Raw genomic sequence first — 23,876 nt, forward strand, 5'->3', positions numbered from 1 at the left:
AGATGGAAATTAATCTTTGAACAGTATTCTTGCTGCCTCATCACTGTTACGATCTTCAGGTTAAAGAAATTCAGTGAGAAATGTTAAAGTTTCTTATCTGAATTTGACTTCAGCTTCTAAGCCTCTCTTCCTTTTCCTTAGCGACTATCTGTCACAATTTGCCCATTCTTTTTTCTTCATTCTAAACAACAACGCCCTCCCTTTCCTCTCAGTTTTTAGCAAAGAACAAAATGCACAGAGCTGAAATGTCAAGTATTTTTTTCCCTAACAAAGTATTTGTATTACGAGGTTAAAAATACACCCAAGTATCAGATTGAAAATAATTGCATCAGAAGTTGGCTAGTTTGTTGTATTAGTCTTGTTCATTTTCCCCAGACAGAAAACTGGTTCTTTTGGTGATAGCCATATTTATCCCACAGGACCCAAAAATATCCCACCAAGGGCCAAGCTTACTTTGGAAAATTGCTTAGCATGCAAGGCTTGTCTACTTCCTTCCCCTTCCCCCTTCCCCCTTCCCCCTCCCCCACCATATTTTCCCCATCTGAATACTCCTTTCCTCCTTCCACCGTCCACCTAGCTGTGTTTAGCTTTGTCCCAGTAATCTACACAGGAAGGGAGATATTCTGCACTTCAATGTTAGTTGAATATGTCTTCCAGGGTGTGGAGAGTGCATATAAATAGAGAACACTCAGAGACTCAAAGGAGAGTTTCTCTCAACGGGATAATTTAGGGAGTAGTGGGCGGGGAGATATATTTTCAAGCATAGAATATTTTATAGGTGGTTTCTATGCCTACTTATATGGAGCATCTCTGGCTCCTGTGTACATATGAAATTTCAGATGTAGAAAAATAAAGTAGCAAGGAACCATTAGATGTATGAGAAGGGTCACTATTTCTTTCAATTTAGTGGTTTGCTCTATTTTTCTCTGCGTGTGTGTGTGTGTGTGTGTGTGTGTGTGTGTGGTTTGGTTTTGGTTAGCCATGCTTCAAGCTTTAGAATAGAATGTTTTTAATCCACATTTCAGCTTTCCTGGGGATGGGATTTTGTTGGACTCGGGCCGGTACTAATTGAGGAAACAGCTCCCTCCTTCTGTTCCCTACTCCAACCAGAGAATAATCAGGTGACTTATATATCTCTATAATTTCTTATTTTGAGGTCTCTAAATTTTTGGGTTATCCAATGCATTCCACTTTTAGTTATTAACTAATATATTTGAAATAAAGTTGGTGAAGTGAGGCAGAATTGTTATTATTAGCTGCCAACTTATAAACTTGAAAAATATGACATTGCTAGAAAAGGAAAATACCTATCAATCAGGAAAAATGAGTTAGTTATATACATGGATATGGTTTTGTGTGTGTGAAAAATGAGTTAAGTATATGGGATGAATTCCTGAGTGAGAATGTTATTGTAAGAAATAATAATTTAATAAAAATGCATTTATACAAACCAGAAAGGAAAGAGATTTGTGTAGATAAACTTGAATTTATTTCTGCCTGGTGCTGTAACTTTCTGTGTCGAGCATGTGATTTTAGATTATAAAATTCCAGGTGTGTAGTAATGTCTTATCAGTTGTGTATAATAACCTTTGGCCTGAATATTTTGAAACTGTTGTGTATTTTCCATAACAGACATTGTGCATAAAATTTTCCATGCTCTATATTAGAGAGGTAAGGAATTATTTGACAGAGGGTCAAATGCTTTTCAATATAATTGGGGAAAATTTTTTAAAAATTAAAAAGTATTCCAGTGGTTGAAAGTTTATGTCCAGATGCCTAGAAATAGATTTGGTTCATTTACTAGGCACTGGAGCAGTACAGAGAAACAGGAGCTATGTGGAAAAGAGAGAAAGAAAGGAGACAGACAGACGTTGATTTGTTATTTGTCATTTTCAGCTTGTCCACATGGACTTTTTAGGGTTAAATTGTCACTACATGTGTTCCCTGACAGTCGATCCCAGGGACATCCTGCTGCCTCCCTGACTGGGTTGGAGCCAAAGGCAACTTTGGAGTTAGACTGAACAGTTATACCCCAACACCCAATTCTACCCCATACCCCATACCTCTTGGGGCATCACACTTTGACCTTTTAACTTTAATCTTGTTTACTTTCTTTTTTTCTCTTTCTTTCTTCTTCTTCTTCCTTTTTTTTTTTTTTTTTTTTTTTTTTTTTTTTTTGTCAAGTGGATTCCCATAGTTTAAAATGAGTAAAATTCTAGTTAATGAACATATACTGAAATGTGAGTGTTTCTTATACTTTAGTGTTGAGTTGTGAAAGTATCTATTTTCAAAACGTTATCTTCAAATTGTTATTCTTGGAAAGAAGCTGTATATTTATAATCTTTGAAAATGATACAAGCTCAATTCCAAAACACAAACACAACTCATCTGCATTAGCAGAAGGAAAAAAAAATCAGACCAATTAGTGTAGGCGAGATAACCAGGTGAGTTATTGAGTTTTTCCTGTTTCAGCCAGTACTTTTGACAGCAGGTTGACAAGGTCTCAGTAAGAAGCACAGGAATGCATTTGTATCCTTCGGTGAGTTTGTGCCCTGCCAGTATTCTTAGGTGGGTACCATGCTGTTAGCTTCCACAGGTGCACACGGATGCCACTTCCTATTAAGTTGCATTCTCCAGAAACCCAAAGAAATGTTTTTATGTTTCTAAATAACTAGTTTATGCCAATGTTGCCAACTTTCCGATTTCATAGAGCTTACACTTTAGCAAACTCGGAGAAAATGTCTCTAGCGTTTCTGGGTTGTATCATCTTTTGTTGGAAACACTGAATTCCAGAGCATTCTGGGTAGAATTCTCTGAAGAACTCATTTGATGTTTGTGTAGAAAAGTGCTTTTTATTCTAGAACAATTTTCAAAAAGATTGTGTTTTGCAAAATCGGAACTTTTGTGGAGATATTAAAAGCAATAATATTGAGTTGTCACAACTGGACTGTTATACAGATTTCCCTCCCCTCCCAGATCTGAAGTAGAAAGCAAATAATAAATATAACCATCTAAAATATTAGGATTTGTGTTAGCTCATTAGTAATAGACATGTTCAACATTTAATTTTAATTTAGTCTGGTTTTAAAACTGGATTTTATAAGCATTTTTAAAATTATATATGCACATTAGCTGTTACCTCCAGTTTCTAGTTAAAATTCACTGGAAAAAGTCGAGCTGGTGTCATATACCAAAAACAATAATGATCTGTTATTATTATTGAACTTCCAAGTCTTCGTTTTTCTCAGTTGTGGATACACGCTGCCTCAACTCAGTTCACCCGACATTTAATAAAATTGCAGTCTAACTTGTGACATGATGAGATTTAACATGCTCATAAAATTCTTACTTGATGATCGTGTTTGGCCTGGCCTTAGCTCTTGCCTAACCTCACTACAACTCCTTCACTTACCAAAATTGTTTGTCTTTTCGGGAACAAATTCTTTCCCCTTGTCTCCCTTGTAGTGCCTTTTTACTCCTTCTTTCTACTTTCGCCTTGCTCTAAAGCCTGCAAGTAAGCCCATTAAAACAATATAATCCACTAATTTGATTTTGCTGCAGCAAGGAAATTAAGACAATATTATCCATGTTACGGGATAGTCCCCTTTTGTTGTCTCAGTTATCTTAGAAAAACTGTGCAGTTAGCAAGCTCTTAAAATTACTCTATGTATTCCCCAAACTATTTGAAACCATGGTAAAGTTTGTTCCTCCATATTTTATTAAATTCAATTAAGTAATGGGGTCTTTTGTCATCAGTCTCAACTTCATCTTCCAAGGAAAACCCACTGCACTTCACAGTTCTGAGATGCCAGCCATTCATTTCTCTGTGGTGTTGAAGGTAATTTGATTTATGTCTTGCTCTAGTTAAGATGCCCATGTTTTCAAGCGTTTTTGACTCAGAGTTAGAGGCTGAGGTCAAGTTAACAATGGTAATCTGTCTCTCTGTTTGCAAACAATGAATCACCATTTGGGATTTTAAGACTATGGTAAGCTTTCACTTGGCAGCTTGGTTCAAAGGTTGTCAGCAAAATGTATGAAAGTGGCCTGTGCCTGGAACCTCTGATCAAGGATGTCAAGGATTTTCTAACAAGGCCACCAATATAGTTGTGAATAATTGGTCGGAAGGAGGGGTGGTTAAAGAGACATTAGTCCCATGCCTTATTTAGACTGGATTGATTTGATCTAGACTTAATAATATTAAAAGCTCTTCTAGTCATTCCCAGGGCACGAATGAAAATGCTTTCAAATTATTAAGAAGGAATGTGACTTAGTCAGGACAATATGTAAGGAGAGAGTGATACAATGAAGTAGTTCATTTCAGTCCTTTACTTTGGACCAAGTACACTGCCATTAAGAAGAGAAAGAGCTTCACGGAGAGTTGCAATATTTTATTACTAATTGAATTGGAGTTTGTTTTGGAGAGTTGGCAGTTCACATGGTTGAAGTTGAGATGAACAATTCATGAAAGTTAGGGGCCAATTTTCCTCAAACATCTTGTTGTTCTTAGTCTTAAGAAATTCAGACAAAGTGATGACTTTGAAATAAAGAAAACTCCAAGATCTGATCAACTTTGAGTTCTAAGTAAACAGTGGCTGCCACATTTAAACATCAAATTAATACTGCAAACTGAGTGAATGAAGATGTCAGTAGTTGTTTGTGAGTGAAACTTTGTGTCTGTCTTTAAAATATTGGTCTTAAGAAAAGGAATTTGTTTTCACAAGCCATGACCTAAAAGCAATGATTTTATGATTTGAACTGACAAGAATCTAGTTACTCTGCTACAGTTATTTCATTTTGTTGTATCATCCAAAATAATATTTACTGCTTCCTTTGTGTTTCTATTTTTGATGCTTTATTTTTTCTATTGTGATAAAAGGTAACTAATATTCAGGATAGCCAGATAGAAATCTGTTTGTCAGGTCAGAGTTTGAGCTGATCATTGATGCAGATGTTTCATTACTATATTTGAATATCATTTGCTGTTCTTCTTTGATCTTAATGTTGATATAAAGAAAATTTTCATTAAGGACTCATTTTACACGGATGCCCAAAGTTAACACTCTATGATAATGGTCAGAAAGCATTGCCTCTCTTCTGGTAGCAAATCTGAAAAAAAGGAAGTAATTACGATTAGTTATGTTGCCTCTGGATTCTATAAATTTTATCTTGTATACGCATTTAAGGGAGATTCAGTTTACTTGCGCATAAGCATGGACACTCAAGCATTTTGTCTGCCAGGGTTTTCAGCTTCCTACATAAGCAGCTCCTCTTTGTCGAATCACTATATTGCTCATCATCCAATCTGTGAGTTCTAAGTGGATAATACTGATACCTTTCACTACCATTACAAAGAGGAACTCTTATATTACGTATGATTAGACAGGGGAGTTTTTTTCTGTACACTACTACTCCCATCCTTTAAGTTCTATAGATCTCGCAAAAAGCAGTGATTAGTGACATAGCTTCTCAAACTTAGTAGCTAACTGTTTCATACAGGCACTGAAAATTATAGGATCTAATCTTACTTATAAGTTACTCTGGTTTCAAATACAGCATTAGCCACCTTATGATACATGTATACTAAAGTACAAAGTACAAGATTTCCACCATTTGAGATGTTTTACTGATCACTTTTGTAAGAAACTGTATTTGAAATTTAAAACTAAGTAGAGCTATGGAAAAATTCAACTTGGTGCTTAGAAAGGAGGTCACTTTCCTAGAGTAACGTGGTTAGGAACTGATAACTCCTAGAGCTCTGTCCAGATTCTTTCTCACTGCACTATCCTGATTCTGTGAAATGAGGTGAGGACATGGGTCGTAAGTCCTTCTGTAAGGATCCATAAACCAGTAATACATTTTCATATTCCCCAGTTAATGTAGTAACTCCTGAGAAAAACACTAATGTCATGTTTAAGAAAATGACATTGAATTATCCATGCTGACTCTGGCTCTACAGGCTTTGGGTGAATGACTTTGCATTGGATTCCTTAGTTTCTTCTATAAAATGGAAATAATGGTTGTTCCCTCATGGGGTTTTTCTGTTATCAAAGGAGGTGATACAGTAGAGGGGGTAGAACAGCTCTGGCACCTTTCAGGTATAGAGGAAATGTCAGCTCTTTAACCATGGCCCATTCCTCAGGCCTCCAAAACCCTCATTTCTGATACTTGTTACCTGGTCATACTTAACATTCTCCTATTTCTGCAAACTTTTCCCTCTCCCTCAACTTGAGTTCCTGTATTCCAAACGTCTACTGGAGGTAAGAGCCTCCTAACAATAATCCACAATTTTAACTACGCTATTTATTTTCACCTTTTTGTAGCTGAACAAAACACATGAGAAAACTGAAAAACAGGCATGACTAAATTAACTCTTGGATTTTCAGAATAGATTTATTTCTACTGTGGGTATTAATATAACCCATCAGCATTGAATTGAAATGTTGAAGTTCTAGAACTGTGATTTATTGTTTATCTTTTATCTGGAGCACTGATGAAGAGGAAATGCTGCTAGCCATTTGTGAATACCATCCACATATCTGGTAGATGGCAACCACCAAGTTCCCATAAGGGCGGCAGCCATCATTAATGCCCTAGTGGGATACCATGCTGACAACGGTATATAAGGTATCCATTCCAACAAGGAACCTCATCGCTTTGACTTCAACATTGAAACACTCTAAATATGTCCTTAGGGAGTGTGCTCCGCATGAGCATATATACTCACAAAGCAAGCCTGAAAGAAATGAACCAGGTGGAACTCGCTTCCAGGACCTATCCCAGCCCCAGTGTCTTGGGATTATCTCTCTTTTCTGATCCAGACACTCATGCTGTTCTCCAATCTGGAGCCTCTAGAATATCTGCCATCCGTAGCTCTTACGATGCCACTTCCCTGGCAGCCTGCCCTCTCCAGCCAGTGCTATGATTGCCAAGGTAAGCTGAAAAGGTCTGTTTTTAAAATGTAATGGTTCAGATTTGCTTGTTTGCTATGGCCTTCTGAAGTCAGTGTCTTAATATTTTTTAACCCATTTGTAATTGGAATGTGAGAATTTTAGACCATTCTGGAATTTTAGACCATTTTGCCACTGTATGGCAAAAACAAACAAAAAGAAAGCAATGAAAGAAATGTCTAGGAACAGGTAGAGGCCCTACCTCTGGTCTCTTAAACAATCTGTCATCCAGTACTATCTAATCCACCTCAAAGAAAATCTTGGTACAATTCCTCATCTCCATCCCTTTTCAGATCTCTAAGTCAGGTTCTCTATGTCTTACTAGCATGGCTACAGTGACCCCTACTTGGGCTTCCAACCTCTAATCCAACATACACACTGTCAAGAGTCTGATCATGTTTTTACTATAGTCGTCTAGATTAAGCCTTCAGTGTGATATAAAAAACACTTCACTTTCAAGGGCCAGCAACTCTTTGACATCAGACTTATTCCCAAACCCTGCTCTCTAACCATGATGGAAAGGTACCTACCCCTTTCAATAAAAGTCTTTACTCATTAGTTCTCTTTTTTTTAAGGAATTTCTACTCATTCTTTTAGGCCCAGTTCTAACGCCACCTCTCTGAGGAGACACCAATTCCCTCATGATAGGGTTAGCTCTTTTCTTTAATATGCTCTCATCTTTTTTTTTTTTTTAACATGTTTGTAGCATTTTTCAGATTATTCTGTATCAATTTTTCACATGTCTTCCTAAATTAGTCTTTTGGGTTCTTGAAAACAGATACTAGTCTTGTTCAATTTTATATCATCAGCACAGGGCCTTGAAAATAATTATAAATGTTGAGTGTCTTTTTTTAACAAGCAAAAGAACATATAAACATGCCATATAGGGATCCGATGTTCTCTTTTTGTGTAGGATCAGCCTTTCACACAGTTATGTATACTGGGCTAGAGAAGCTTGCCTGCCTTCCTTCCTTCCTTCCTTCCTTTCCCCTTCCATCCATCCTTTCTTCCTGCCTTCATCAAGCATTTATAGAGTACCTTCTGTGTTCTTGGTTTATGTGAGATATGAGCCACATCAAAAATAGTAAAACACTGTCTTTGCCCTAGAGGCACTCTCAATTTTAATGAGAAGAAAAAAGTAACAAAGTAATGATATAATTTGGGACCCAGTATCTTAATAGGAATCCCCTTCATGCTTATAACATGGAAATGTCCTCTGCTCTCTAAAGACCCGCATTTGAGATGAGCTTTGAGTACAAATGATCACCTCCATATTATGCCCTGACACATTAGCATGTGCAGGTGCTTTGGGAGAACTTCTTCAGGATGTCTCTCAAACTGCTCTGGAGAATGGTATGTGATGTGGAGAATGAAAAAACATTGATCTGAGGGTTGGGACCTTTGGGTTCTAGTTTTAGCCCTGCTACTAAACAGCTATGACCTTGGGCAAATGATTCAATCTACAATCTATAGGATATCTTAGCTGTAAATTGAGGGCACCGATCTAATTCTACTTCAATGCTTCTCTGCCAGGATCATAGGATTTAGAAATACATATACTTATTCCTCACCAAAGAGTCACTGGATTAGAACCAAATCTCATAGAATGAGACCAGGCCATGTTTATTTAGCAAAAAACTTCCTCATGATTCTGAGAGGCTCTGACCTGAGTTGTGTCTCCTCTTGATGTTTTGATAGCTGAGGTCTGGGGGACTCTGTCTGGCAGCCCCCACATTGATTGAGACATGGAGACTCTAGGCCCACTCCAGTCTTTCTCCTTTAACAGTCTGTGAGAACAAGGAACATTGTTTCAAGAAACAATCAGATCAGTAGCTGACATCATAGGTCTTCCTGAAAGAGAGGAAAGAGATGCAGAACAGAGATAAGAACCAAAAAAATCCCAAATGCTTGTGGGACTCTGGTAATCACAGTCATCACCAAGACTATCCTCGGCTTCTTGAACTTTAAGATGGACCCAGTCATTCTGATGCCCCGACTCCCATATATTTATTCTCTGACTAAGGCACAAAGATGCGGGTGAGCTAATGCATCAACCCATGAAAAATGAACAATTAAAACAATGAAGTTGTCAGTTCTTTTACCAGATTGCAAATAAATAACCTGCCTGTCAGGCTGGCTGCTCTGCTAGACCATTAGTTTAATACAAAGACATTCTGAGGAACGGGTGGATGACAGCTGATCTATCACCAGGCCTTTGATAAAGACCTGAGCAAAATATGCTGTCATAAGCCATGGAAGGTCAATCCCAATTTGTGAGAAGCAAAGTATTAGATGAAATTTGAATAGCACTCTCTGCCCATCATGAGAGGCATACGCTTTTTGTTTCCCCCGCAACTGGTGGGATTGTGGATGCTCATTTTGACAGGATAAAACACTTTTTTGCTTATACTTATTTAGCTTGTCAGGGACACTGTGCTGGGGTAGATGGCCTTGGAGTTTGTAACTGTCACAGTGGAAAGACTGTGATCTTGGGACTGTGCAATGTATCTATTTGCCAGGCTAGACAGGGTCTTCCCACAAGAAGTTACTCTGTGTCGTGTCAAATGCTCAGACAGTCATGAATTTCCAAACAAAAAGTCAACTCCTTGCATTTTCTTATATGTATGGCTTGAGTTCTGTATGCCATCTCATGAAATGTTTGCCAGCCAGATCTACTGCTTGCAGAAAATGATGAATTATAGAAGGTAGTAGATAGGACAATTAAATAAAGATAAATTCATTAAATTCTCTAGTCGATGTCTCATTTATCTTTAAATTTATTGGGGGAAAGTAAAGATAGCAATCACCTTTCAGAAGTCACCTTTAAGAAGTTCTTATTTCCTCACAGCAAGAAGTACTATTAGAACGTTTACCCTGTAGTAAATCTATGTGAGGTGTAGTGTTTATGAGTCGTCAGAGGTAACCAAATCGAAAATACAATTTTTCCCCTTTTCAGGATCTTTTGGGTATTTATGTATATTCAATTTATATTTTCATGATCAAAGTTGTATAAATTCTACCTAACTGAAAAATAGGCACTGTTGATCTATTCTTATTTTTGAGTATATTCATTGGTTAATTCAAACAGTAAAGTGTAGCTTTAATAATGGAGAATCTGCTTAAATCCATGTAGATATCACCCTGCAAAGGTTTTGTGGTCATTTGGTTGCCCAGAATAATTTCAGCTAGAAAGAACCACAGTACTTCCAAACTGGTTTGACCAGTTCTTCCAGTACTCTGGATGGCTAATTAGTAAACAAGATAAAGGAGAAATTTCCAGTGTAAAATTTTCCAGGCTGGTTTTCCTAACTAATAAGTTAAACCACAACTTTGCCTGTTGACCACCTTTGTAATCCCTTCAATGCTATATAGTATACAACATCCCTCTCACCTCCTAAGAAGATTTGAGAGAGTGGGAAATATCTTAGAGCTTATCCTAAGCATGCCATGGTTCTGTTCCTGGTTTTGCTATTTATTAGCCATGTTGTTTGGCCAAGTGGTCTAATGTCTATCTATCTTATTATGGGCATAATAGCATTTGCTTAAAGGAGTACTTTATGCATAAAAACAAATACTGTTCTATAGATGGGTGGGAAAGACCCCTAAAGTTGCTTGTTTTTAAGCAGAGATAAAATGTTATTGCATAGGGTGCTAAGAAGAGCAAGCAGCTCATGGTCTAGAAACTTCCACTGTATTCTACAGTTAGTCCTTCATTTCTCTGAGTTTTAGCCCTTGAGAAGTCTTTTCTTCCTGTCCCCCTAGATGTCTCTGGGTATCCAACTTCCTTCCCAGGTTATTTCTAGGTCCCGATCTTTTCTAAAACATCCCAAGTCAAAAGCAGTCCTTTGGAAATATAGATATATATATGTGTGTGTGTGTGTGTGTGTGTGTGTGTGTGTGTGTGTATACATATATATGTATATATATGTGATTTTTGTATTGATTTCTATGAAGAGTGGTGCATCAGGTTATTGTTAAAAACATGACTCTATGATACCATGTTCTCTAAGGAATAAATCAGAAGCTACCTAAAACATCTGGAAAAACAGAGATTGTGGTAGTTTGAATAATGTCCTTTCAAAAATTTCCATGTTCTAATTCCTTGAGTCTGTGAATATGTTATCTTACATGGCAAAAAGGATCTTGCAGAAGGGATTAAATTAAGGATTTTGAGATAAGGAGATTTTCCTGGATTACGTGGGTGGATTCAATGCAATCACAATCTTGTAAGAGGGAGACAGGCACTCAGAGAAAAGAGAAGCTATGCTGGCCTGGAAGATGGAGGAAACGGCCAAAGCCAGGGAATGTAGGCAGCTTCTAAAGCTGGAAAGGATAAGGAATAGACCCCAGCCCACAAGGCTCCACAAAGAACACAGCCCTGCCAACATCTTGATTTTAGACTTCTGACCTCCAATACTGTGAGATTATAAATTTATATTGTTTTAAACCTCTGAGTTGTGATAATTTATTATAGCAGCCATTAGGAACTAATACAGAAACACTTAAAATAAGGTAAGCCTGACCACTGTCTAATATACAGGCATACTATTACCAACATCCTCTTTAGGAATAGTGTCAGGAACTCATATGCACCTGGGTCTTTCCCTCTGAAATTTTTCCTTCTCTTTCTTTCCTCCCCTTCACTCTCCACTACATATACTCTCTAGTGTTTCAGATCTCGGTCAGTGATCTCTACAAAGAGAATATCTTGAACTAAACACCCCCCATTCTATACCTGTTAGTCTAAAGTGGAGTTATACTCTCTTATAGCACCCTGAAACACTCTTACAATGTTTTTAAATTATATGTTTATTTGGTGGTTATTTTATGGTAATTATCTCCCTACCAATGCAAGCTTGATAGGTATAAGAATCATGTTTAGATTTGCTCACTGTTGTGAACTTGGCACATAGTTATATCCAGAAAATATATCTTGCTGAATGAGAATATTCCAGAATTCTGTTTGTCTTGTAAGATGGGTTGAAAGTATGCCCATAATGCAGTCCATCTGGGATCAGGAGGAAATAAACTAATATACCACAATCTCTTTCAGACAACATGAGGCAGGCTTTACATGAACTTTGATTTCCTCTGAAGTCTTAGTCAAAGTCATCATTTTTTCATAGGTGACAACTGACAGATTTTTTTCAAAATGAATATGTAATCTAAGAAATACAACAATATTTCTCAAAAATTCTTTTGAGTAACATTCAGAATACTTTTTCTTACTATTATTTCGATCTTCATTTTATTGCTTTGCAATATAAGTTGTAAATTCCTTTAGTGACATTTAAACACTCATTTGAGAACTGACTTCAAGAGCTTTAAGAGGTCAGTTTTGCCCAAGAAGATAATTTAAATCTTTTGTGATTTTTGATTTCTCTGAAGTTCAAGGATCAAAACGAAGGATATGACTGAGCTCTGGGGATGGAGAAGTGATTAACATTTATGAATGGTGTTATGAAGCCTCAAAACATTGGAGAGTTAGTATGAATATTTATAAATTTTACCTGTTTGTGTTCCAGAAACTTTTTCATGTGATTTTATATTTTTTAAAAAATTTTTCCCTTAAAAATAATTTTTCCTGAATGCAGATACATGTAAAGATGATCCTTAAATATTAGATATACTTTTCATAATTATTCTGAATGTATCTATCCATAGTGTTTGGCCAGAGATAGCACTTTTGTTGAACAGTTGAGTTTGATTTTATATATAAGGGTTTCAATGGAAATAAAACAAATTTTATTGAGGCACCATGAAATTCCTGTATGTTTCTATGTCCCTCAGCTTCTCCTGACAACAATCTGTGAGATAGGCTTTATTAATCCCTTAATTAATACAGAAGATTACATTAATTAAGATGTAATTAAGAATACATTACATGTATTGTAATTGTATTGTAATTATATGTAATGTAATTAAGAATACATTAATTAATAGTTAATACAGAAGAGGAAATCGAGGTTCTTAGAGCTTGAGTGATTTGTTTAGAACCAGAGATCAGGCCACTGGCAGTGCTGTGCTTAACTGACTCAAGGTTCACACCATTTCCTCTGGACCACACAACCCTCAATGGATGCTTGCAGATCTGCACAATATTCATGATGGCTCTCTCTCAGAGCAAACCAGCCTGAATGTCACGTTTCTCAGAACCCTATGCCAGTGGGCCCCAAACCTCAAGATGGAAAATGACTAAGTATATTGGGATAATGGAACTTACTACCCAAATCCTGTTGTGTTCAACATAGCCCATTGGATCTCTCAACATCATTGATCTCCACAGGGCACAGGGCTTTGTCGTCATGTTTGCCACAGAAAGACCAAGCTTTATGCTCACGTAATCTGTGGCCAAAATAGGTCTTCCCAGTAATGGGAAGAATTTGTAATAACTGCAGCTCTAGGTTCTAAAGTTATTGGAAGCCTCTAGTGAAACATATTTTGATTTTTCTGAGTATTTGTCAGCCTTCCGTGTTAGAAAGCTTCCATTGGGGAGCTCCCTTTCATCACATCACAGTGGAATGTAAGTGATGCCCTCATGTGTGTACTGACGAACAAGGTGAAGGAAGTAGGAGTCCATAAACATGCACTCTCAGTCATGTCTGAAATACCATGATCACTTCTTCTTGCTTAGCCACTTATTAACAAGCAAAGTTAATAAGCTTTTCAGGCAGTAAAGCCAGATGTGCTTTCTGGCATACCAGATAACTGCTTTATTGATATGTATTTGAGCAGTTGGTGAATCTTATGCTAAAAAAAAATGTCTAGACCAACAACAGACTATTTAAATAGCCATTCAGGTACTGAGTCAGATTCCACATAATGCTCTCCAATTTGTATATATCCCAGTCAAGAAGGGCGGAAAAAAACCCTCTTTTTTGATTAATTGCCCTATGTTTATTTAGTCTTTGTTTTTAATACTAAGCAAGCAACCAATGGCCCTTGAAGTTAGAATTGCTATCACTGCTGTCATTTTTACTTAAAGAAAACCGGAAGATGAAATATTCTTAAAAAGATAGTGGACACCAAGGAAACAAGTGACACCATGGGTGCACAGGACAGCCGACGCTAAACAGGGATGCAGTGAACAGAACAGTCAATAACTTCTCCAGTGTGAAAAGAACTTTCTCAAACAGGTTCATTCTTCCATGATGCCAGACCCTTTAGGTGATAAATAAAAAGGTTGATCCAGAAGTTGTTATTCAATTCTAGGTCCTCAGACGTATAACAGCCAAATTAACAGACTTTTCTTTTTACTGAATTTGTTTGCATTGTCATTGGACACACCAGTGAGACTTAAAACGTCTATTTGACTCTGTTTTTGTCAGCTGAAAAATACCCAGAAACCTTTTTATTTTCTTAACAAAATGGCATGATATTATTTAGAAGTTGGAGGGGAAGCTTTTACTGCCCGGCCTTAAAAAGAAAACAGCACAACCCAGCCACGTAGCTGACAAGTGACACAAATACAGTACGTGCTAATGTGCAGAGAGAAACAACCTTGAGAATTTAAACCGGCTGCACCAGAAAAAATATCTTTATCCAGATATGTGGTCCCTCATGAATTATACTATTATTTTAGTTGATTTTACCTGACATCACCCTATGATTTTCTTCAGTGACAAGAAAATTGCAGCCGGCCCTTGACAGTCGGTCACAAATTGACTGAACAAAACAAAATCAAACAGTGAAGTAATCCCCAAGTAAATTTAATGAAACCTAAATCCCAAAGGGCAGCGCACTTCTGTAGGCAATGGTCTTATTTAATAAATTTTTCCCTGCTTTCACATTTTTAGAGCTATATTTACACAGACAAATTTAATTCATTGGGTTTACATTTCCTCTTTCCCTTAGTTTGTGCACCAGGCACATATGGGAAGGACTGTAAACAGGTATGTCAGTGTTCAGCTGAGAATGAAGAGTGTCACCTAGTCACGGGGAGATGTACCTGTCTGCCCGGCTACCATGGAAACCGCTATCATCTCCGTAAGTGTGGTCCATGCTTTTGTTGTAATTTATCAAAGAGACACCGGTAGGGTGGGTCATCTGTCAGAATGCTAAAGGGCAAATGTTAATTCAAGCTTCTAATTTATAGCAAGTCCTGAAAGAATGTTCATTGGAATGGTTGAAAACATACACTTTGTTGTGTAACCCTTTCTCCTATGTTGCCTTTTCTCTTCCAAATATCCCCAAGAAAAAGAAAATAAATAGAGAAAGAAAGAACAAAGATAATATGAACTGATTGGTATCAATCAATATACAGCCAATGGGAACATATTTAAAGTGATTCATAAAGTTAGTTCCAGGATCTGCTTAGGAACAATCAAATTAAACAAATTGTTATTCTGGAATGAAAACAGTCACTTGTTTAAAGGACAAAATGCCAGTTGGCTCACTGCTGTGTAATAAAAAAGGATCGTCCCTAGACCAAACACCTTATACTGATTTGTTAGGACATTTTAACATCGAAAATGGTTAGAGGGGAACACACGATAAAACGTCCCAAGGAGCATGTTAAAATGTTCAGTCAGCTACTTAATTTTTAAGCTTGTAATTATTTATAATGCACTTTTTATAGGTTTAAAAATAAAATGATTTGGCCTCAGTTTCATTTTCCCCCAACTTGGCCGCCCCCACGGCTCTTTTCTCCCTCGTCGCTCCTGTAGCAGAACCTTCCGCTTTCCTCTCTCAATTCTGCAAATGGACGGATGATTTGGGGATTCTACGTCCATATGTCACCTATAAAACAGACTTACGGTCAAGCTATTGATTTTAATTTTTACAAGCCATAGAATGTATATTTTGAATATCACTTCTCACTTTTGCCCTAATTTTAAATATTATCAGCTAAGAACACAAAATGGCTTCAATTAGTATTTTGTTTGGAACGCATAACCATTGTGGGTATACAAACTTAAACTGAAGAATTAAAATATAAAATTAGTAAAATTGCAATTATATTTTTGTTACGGCAAATTTCAAGCACCCTTGTAATGGAAGAAATTGTATATTGTAATGGAAGAACTGTATATTGATTGATACCAATCAGTGCATATTTATTTCCGCACTTTTAATTCCATCACATTTCTCAGGAAGAATTTCTTCTTGATATCAAGTGATATTTTATCTTAATGTAATAAAACCAAGTGACATGGATGAGCACCTAGGTGGTTTAGTCAGCCAACCATGCGACTCTTGATTTCAACCTTGGTCATGAGCTCAGGGTCATAGAATCCAGCCGCCGAGGTGGGGCTCTGCACTCAGTCAGAGTCTGCTTGAGATTGTCTCTCTCCCTCTCCTTCTGTTCCCTCTCACATGCTTGTTCTTTCTCTCAAATAAAAAAATAAGTCTTTAAAACAAAACTAAAAACCAAGTTACATAGAGTTGGTAGGGCTTGCACGTCAGAAGGCAAGCTACCTTGGGCTGAAGGAGGGGAGCTCTACCTTGTAAAATCAAGGCTGCAGCGGCCAGCGACTCCCTGACTAGTCAGATTGGCTTAGCTCCAGGCAACACGTGGTTGGGAGTTGCAGCAAAGTTTCCTTGGCAACATCCACTGTCATTACAGAACTATGAAGAAGGGTTCAAGAAAATATCCATAAAAGGTGTGGCTGGCTCAAAAACAAAAGTTTCAGCGGCCAGAAACAACTGGGCTTTCATGTTCTCGAGTTTGGAGTAGAGATTTAAAATTTTCTCTCGGCAGAGGTCAGAGGAAGCAGACAAACTTGTAGTGGGATCTCACCACTTGTCCATAATTTATAATGGGCAGTTTGGTCTCAGCCTTTGGACGGCATGTGGGGAAAAACAAACTGCTCAGTAGATAGAGACTCATCATAATATGTATTTTATGACCAATGAGAAATTACAAAGTAACTCCATACCCTGGAAATCTTTTATTTCTCCAAATGGTAATACCCACTGTAATAACTCTCTTTGAGAACACTTAAGGCTTTGGGGTCCTCTAAAAATCAAGGGCAGTTCTTTTGACAATTTTTATAGGAACACCCTTAGTATAGAATGCTTGGAGAAGCACAGGCCATAGAATAGTACACCTGTGCCAGGAGGAAGACATCAAAGCGTTGATAGAAGCTTGCCTTTAGTGCTCTTTCTCATAGTAGTAAGAATTCAGACAGACCAAACCTTAGCATCTCTTTTTAAGAATAAAATAAAACTGTGTGAGAGTCGCTAGGATATGTGAGTGGCCTGGTCAAATACTTGGAAAAGAGTCTGGGAGAAATAACTTCATTTAAGCCAAGTGGAATCATTATGTCTTGAGTGTGTGTTCTCTTGTTGAATATAGGGAATGTTTGAGCAAAGGATGTGCACATGATTCTAGAAGTCAAACTTTCACATTGCTACAGAATTATAAGAGAAAGTGGAATTGTCAGTAAATAACTTATTATTGGGGGAAAAGTTATGGGCACTTTTGTAAACATACATTGTACTCTTGATGTAAATTTAATAAGTTTTGAGGGTAAGAGGTTATACACACATTGTCTTTCAACAGATGACATACTTATTAGTAGATAAATTTTATCTATTCAGTGTCCCAATTTCAAAAGGATAATATAGTTGAAGCCTAATATTCATGTGACTTTTGTTTTCTGTGTACAAAGAAGGAACAATGAAGGATGATTCTATCCAACATGAAGCCATCACTAAGATAGTTTGCAAAATGAGTATATGTCAAAGGGAAATTATGTCTCCCAAGAAAGACACATGGAAGTGATCCCCCCAAAATATATGACCTATAAATGACAAAGATAATATAAATATATATGTATCAGTTATTTAAATTTATCAAGTAATTACACACAACCTTTTTTCCATTTAAACTGAGATGCTAGTTTTTTATATCTATGATTATATCCATAGTTTGGTATTTTCCTCATTAATAAGTATATGAATTTCACATTATTAGGTGTTTCTCTTTTTCTTATTTGCACAGAAATTCATGGCAGTTTTCATTTCATAGCAATGTAACTACAGAATTTTCTGTACTAATCAACTCTTATTAATTTAACCTCCTTTGGGAAGCAACATTGCAGCAGTACACACAAGACTTCATTGTTTCAGACTCCATACCTCCAGTTGGCTTTATGTGTATTTTCTCTAATGTCAAGCAGACATTTGTCTTAAGCTTCACACATAGTAATGAGGATAAAAAAAAATAAATAAAAATTTGCATTCTACAACTCTGACCCAAATGGACATGAAAGCATTTTGTATCTTGGTCAATAGGAGAAGAGGAAGGGATGGAGACTTTTTTAATCACTAATTTTGTTTTTAGGTATGCTCTATTGAATGTTTGTGAAGGAAAAAAGAAGTTCTTAGGAGGACCAATGAATGTTATATACCGATGAAGGGACAATGAGCTATGGGAACTGACATTCCTTGGGAAGAGAGAATGACAGAAGAGACTGTAAAGTGAAGCCATCATTTTTAATAGAGAGGAATAAAGAAATACAACAACTACAGCACAGAAATAACATTTGGTATGAATAACTGTAGTGTTTAGCTTTCCATCTTCGCTATGAAGAACTTTATTTTAAAACTGAAAGAAAGAAGCAGCCATTTTTTGGATTTGAGACTCAAGGTGGAAACTCGGGAATTTAGGATAAGAAATGTGTGGGGATTATAAACAATCTGAATTTCAGTAAGATCCATTCTTTGCTGTTACCTCTAAAACATAGTACCTGTGAAATACTCTTACTCTCTGATTCTTACATAAAAACACAAGATAAAAGGAAGAAAACTAGTACCATCTGGTATAGTTTGGTCACTTTTAGAGTTATATTTCCAAATGAAAAGATTTTCCAAGAGGAAGAACTTAAGGCAAATACCTAACACTTTGGCTCATATCAAGCAGGTAGGGAAAGGGTTTTGCTGCATGCCTAGCATTGATACTGCCATCATTCATGAAAATAATGGCCACCACTGACATGGGAGCTTAGTTTGGTGATGTATTTGTTCACTCTAGTCACCACCACAGGGCCATGATTTTATTATAATACCCTTTGGGAATTAAGAACCAGAAATTCAAAGAAAGGAGTTAAGGCTACAATATTAATAAGTGAAGTATATAGGTTTCAAATCACAGTCTTTTCAAAATTTCTTACAGCCCTCATATTTAAATATGTGGCAAGGATAAAGATGGTTATCTCTAACAGGTGACAGAATTTTGTGCTATATTCCAAGTCACTTCACTCTGTGGTCCTCAACTTCATCATCTTAAAATAAGAATTGAACCAGATGGACATGAGGTCTCTTAAAACTCAAACTTTTATAATTTTAAGACTTGAAAGTATCAGGCATTTCATAGAATAAGAGAATGTCACAGATGGAAGTGCTTCAAAGTTAATCAACTTGAATATCCTCTATATTTTCTCTCCTGAATACTTATCCTGTCTCTGAACTCCTACAGAGATGAGTAATCATGCCTCCTGAAAAAAGCTTATTCCAATCTTGGACAGCTCTTTTAGAAAGTATTTCTTTATTGAGATAAAATCTGCCTTTCTTCTTTTCCACAGGACTGCCTTTTCATGTTTGAAGACATTTCTGTCTTCCTAGCTCTCTTTTCTCCTGAATAAACACCCCCAGTCTTTCAATCATTGCACAAATAATGTGGTCTTCAGCTTGCTCTTTGTCTTGTTTCCTCTCCTTTTATCTTAAGTTCTGGCTATTTATCTGTTTGTTACACAGGTATCATAGTAGACCATAAGTCTATGGATAGGAAAGTGAGAAACTAACAGAAAATGAAGATTCTTTCTTGATGGTTCATGCCATTTTTGAATTCTTACTTGTATTAAAGCCAGACCATTCCAGACAAGATGAACTATGACACTTAAGCATTAATCAAAATAATGAATTAATCTAGGCTGGAATGAGGTAACTTTGGCAAATTGTCACCTATTCTGAGCACTCTCTAAAAGTGGGCAGATTTCCAAAGAAACTCTGAGTTAAGTTTCCTGTATCTTACTAATGAGCAGCATCAGGAACATTTTGCCCCCAACCATATTACTAAGGCATCTATCTATATCATCTCATCTCTTCAGATAAATCCATGCCTTGAATACTAGCTTGAAGGTAACTGAAAATACCAAAGAACAGTATTTGGAATGTGAGTTAGCAACATGTCTATGGGTATGAATTTAAACAGTGATGCTTTAAGTTACAATATCACATATGGTTTTGTTCTCTTTCAACAGGATGCCCAAAGGCACTTAAGGTTTTAATTGCCAAAGGATGTGCAAGTGCCTTAATGGCAGCAGCTGTGATACTGTGATTGGCACCTGTTACTACCCTCCTGGCTTCACTCGGGCTGACTGCAGTCAAAGTAAGTCACTCTACCATTATGAAATAGATATGCTAAAGTAGAGTTTTTAAGAACTATACTTACAGAGTTCAATGTTGTTGCAATTATTACTTAATAATTTACTGCAGTAACAGCAAACACCAACAGACCTACATTCTAGGTTGAAGAGTGCTTTCGTGAGGAGTTTGACTGAGAGCTGAAGCAGTGAAGACAGCCAAAGAGAACCCTTTGGTCATAATCTCTCATATCCCAGCAATGCTAACCTCAAGTCAGGATTAGAAAATCTGTTCCATAAGATAAGAGTGGTCTGGTACACAATGCCTGTGTACACAATGTCAAACTCATTGGTTCAAGTCTCACAATTTCATTTATCCTCAGCAATATCCAGCTCAAAATTAAGTAGTTCCCCTACTTACCAAAAATTAACCAGTTCCCTAAAATTTAAAGACTTAACTACCTATCACAAAGATAACTATTTACATAAAGTTTAAGGGACAAGGTATCTTAGGCACCATAGAGATATTCTTAGCAAATACATTTTGATCTTATCAGATCTGCCATTTTCTAAGTATCTGGACAATTTGCAAGATCATAATTTTTAGGGATGCTAGAGGAGCAATGCATAGGTGAGTACATGATGAGAAGGTAGTACTGGCAATATTATGTTCTTCAACCTATTTGTTGTTCTTGAGGGTGTTCACTTGTGATGTTTTACTGAGCTGCACATTTGTGTTTTTTGTGTACTATTCTGTATTTTATACTTTAGAATTAAAAAAATAAAAGCCCTGTCAATAGAACTTTCATGAAAGAAATGCTGTAATTGCAAACTTAAGATTCTTTCCTTTGGAAGAATGATAACAAAATTGGTGGTCAGGCAGGGCACCAAGTTTCTAGGTGGTAAAGACATCCAAATGTTTATTTTGCCCAGGCAGGTAGTTGCTCTGTCTTCTTTGTTTGAGGGTAATTTTAATTAACCTACCTCAGTACCCTGATGTTCTGAAGACAAAAGACAAGTAGGACGAAGTCCTGGCTCCATGTAATGGAAAATTGAAACCTAGTGAATACTGCCTCTGAGGCCCCACAGCCAAGTTGTCTTTGAGTTAAGGCCAACCCATAAACATCTCCTTAGGAAGGTTCTAACTGACCCCTTTGTTCCTCAAAGAAAATCATTGAGAGAATTTCTTTATTTCCTCAGGCCAAAGCATCTTTAAGAGTTTTGATTTCTCTGAATATTAGGAGTATTTTTGTCTTCAGAAAGCTGTGATCTTATACCTGAGTACTTCTTTGTTTAGACAGCTAGGTAGATCAGAGCCAATTTGCAGTCCATCTCTTACAAGTTCAAAGAATTGTGATATTCATTTATGTCTACATTGTAACTATATTTTTCTTCACTTGATTCTCACAGGCATTTATTTTACCTTTGAGTGTTATCTGTATCTTGATAACTATCTCAATGAATTTGTGGAATAAAGTTGCAAACAGATAAATTAATAAATGTGTTAATACATTAATTAATTAAAAATATGACTTATATTAATTAATATAATTAATTAAAAAGGGTAATTGAACAAATTTGTTGATTTTAATAAATGATAAATTTAAAAATAAGTTAAATACATAAATGGTATTTGGAGAAATGAGCGTAATGGATTCTGTGTTGGTGCATTGAAGTGTAAGCTGAGATTCTAGAGTGGACTTTAAGAGGAAACATAATCAAGATTATGACACACACATACAGGCAAACAAGCACACACACACACACATTTGCTAAGGCAGCAAGACTGAGTTTTTAAGAGTCATTTATATCATATATGTTAAGTGTTTGACACTAGATATTTGGTTGGAATTCCTGATGTCAACCAAAATTGCACTAAGTAAGCAACAATTTGAACAGTTCCTTTTTTTGTTTTGTTTTTTCAAAGTAACCTTTTAAGTTGAAAACTAAAGTGAAGGCAAGACAAGGAAACCTATTTGATTAAAAGAAAGGGTCGTGTATTTACAAGGTTTTTAAAGTCTTGACTGGCAAAACATTTTAATAAGAAAAATCTGGTTTTGTTTTGCTCCTTCCTGCAGTTTGTCCTGTGGATCACTATGGGCAGGACCGTGTCCAGCAGTGTTCCTGTGGCTCAGGACAGTGTGACCCAGTGACTGGAGGGTGCCAATGTCCACCTGGCCAAATGGGAGCCAGGTATCAGCAAGGTAACAATGAATGCAGGGTCACCTTGTCTGTCAAGGCACTAACTTAGCTACACTATGCAAGCAGGTTGGTGCCAGGGAATATAATAAAATGGGCATTGTTTATAACACTTTCTTTTTAAATGTGGCTTTAATAACATGAAAGTACACACTCTTGTATAGTCATATAGGAAATAGCCTACTGGAGGGCAAACAAGAATTGAAAACAAAAACAAAGAATGATTTTTGTATACTCTTGAGTAGGAGCAAATTCTGAAATAACTTTGGTTAACTTTTGTAAAGCTGCCTAAAATTTTGTGTTAGGAATGTCTAATTATAAAAACTGAAAAGTTTTATATTTTCTTCAACTTTCAGAAGCCTAGTGAAAGCTGTAAGAAAAATGAGAGACAGAATGGAAAACATGATCTTTGTTTAAAACTATAAAACTTTCTTGTCCTTAATCATATTATTCATTATTTTCTCAACAATAATCATAATAGAAGAACTCTCAAGTTCAGTGAAATGACATATGGAGAACCACTTCTCCATTGCACACACAGAAGGGCAAAACCTGTGACCCTTTGTTAAAAGAGAAGAGTTGGTTGCATGAGTATGCAGCAAGAGCTACCTTGAATCCCACTGGACATTGCAGAATTGCAGAAAAAAAAAAAAAAAACAGGATAAAACCAGGAAGTGCACAGAACCATCATATTTTCAACTCTGTGCTAGAATAGAGGGTTATCTGTGGGCAATAAGCAACCTTGCAGCCAAAAGGAGCTAAGAAGCCCACATACATATACCCCCAAACTGTGTGTCATATGGAGTTTTACTCTAGCCCCAGGAGGCTTCCAACTAGCTGAAATAATTTTTCTAGCCCAGATTCATACTACTCTCCCCCCAAATAATGTGCACAAAAAACTAACCCAATACAAGAAAATGAAAGCAAAAACAAAAACTTGATGCATAAAAAGACCCCCGAAAAACCCTCCTCTCATTTTGGAAACAATATATGAAATTATTCAAAGCTTTGGGTACCTTTTTAGTGAAAATTCTTTAAGAATGGTGAAGGAGAAAAAGAATAAGAAAACAAAATGCAGATGGACATAAAGCAGAAAAGTTTTGCTAGGGAGCACACGGAAATATTAACCAGAATTTTTTCCAAGAATTCGAGGGACGTAATGAAAAAGTGTTCTCTACAACTTGTGAGTATGATGCTGAGATACAAGGGTTCATGGAATAAATGAAAAGACAACAAAGGGAAATGAAAAAGTAAGCTGGCAGAGCTCAGAAAGAAGTGGAAATGAAAATTAAAACCTCACATCATATAAATGAAGACCATATTGAACACAGGTAATAGAGGATTGAATCTGCTTATGTGACAGCCAGGTAAATGGAGAATAAGCTTGAGGAAAGTAGAAACAAAGAAATGGAAAAAATAGAGA

At 36.6% G+C, this 23,876-nt stretch overlaps 1 non-coding gene across 3 annotated transcripts in view; it reads left to right on the forward strand.

The window, feature by feature from the left end:
• LOC101683078 overlaps window positions 1-23,876 on the forward strand; it is a 360,384-nt gene that overhangs the window by 323,035 nt on the left and 13,473 nt on the right. For all 3 annotated transcript variants that reach the window (XR_006609139.1, XR_006609138.1, XR_006609140.1), the window contains 4 exons: window positions 14,802-14,933; window positions 18,235-18,439; window positions 20,153-20,280; window positions 22,333-22,458. This is a non-coding gene — a transcript (uncharacterized LOC101683078). The remainder of the gene's footprint in view (window positions 1-14,801; window positions 14,934-18,234; window positions 18,440-20,152; window positions 20,281-22,332; window positions 22,459-23,876) is intronic.

Source organism: Mustela putorius, unplaced genomic scaffold (assembly GCF_011764305.1).
Source record: "Mustela putorius furo isolate JIRA1106 unplaced genomic scaffold, ASM1176430v1.1 tig00003834_pilon_pilon_pilon, whole genome shotgun sequence".
Classification (NCBI taxonomy): domain Eukaryota; kingdom Metazoa; phylum Chordata; class Mammalia; order Carnivora; family Mustelidae; genus Mustela; species Mustela putorius.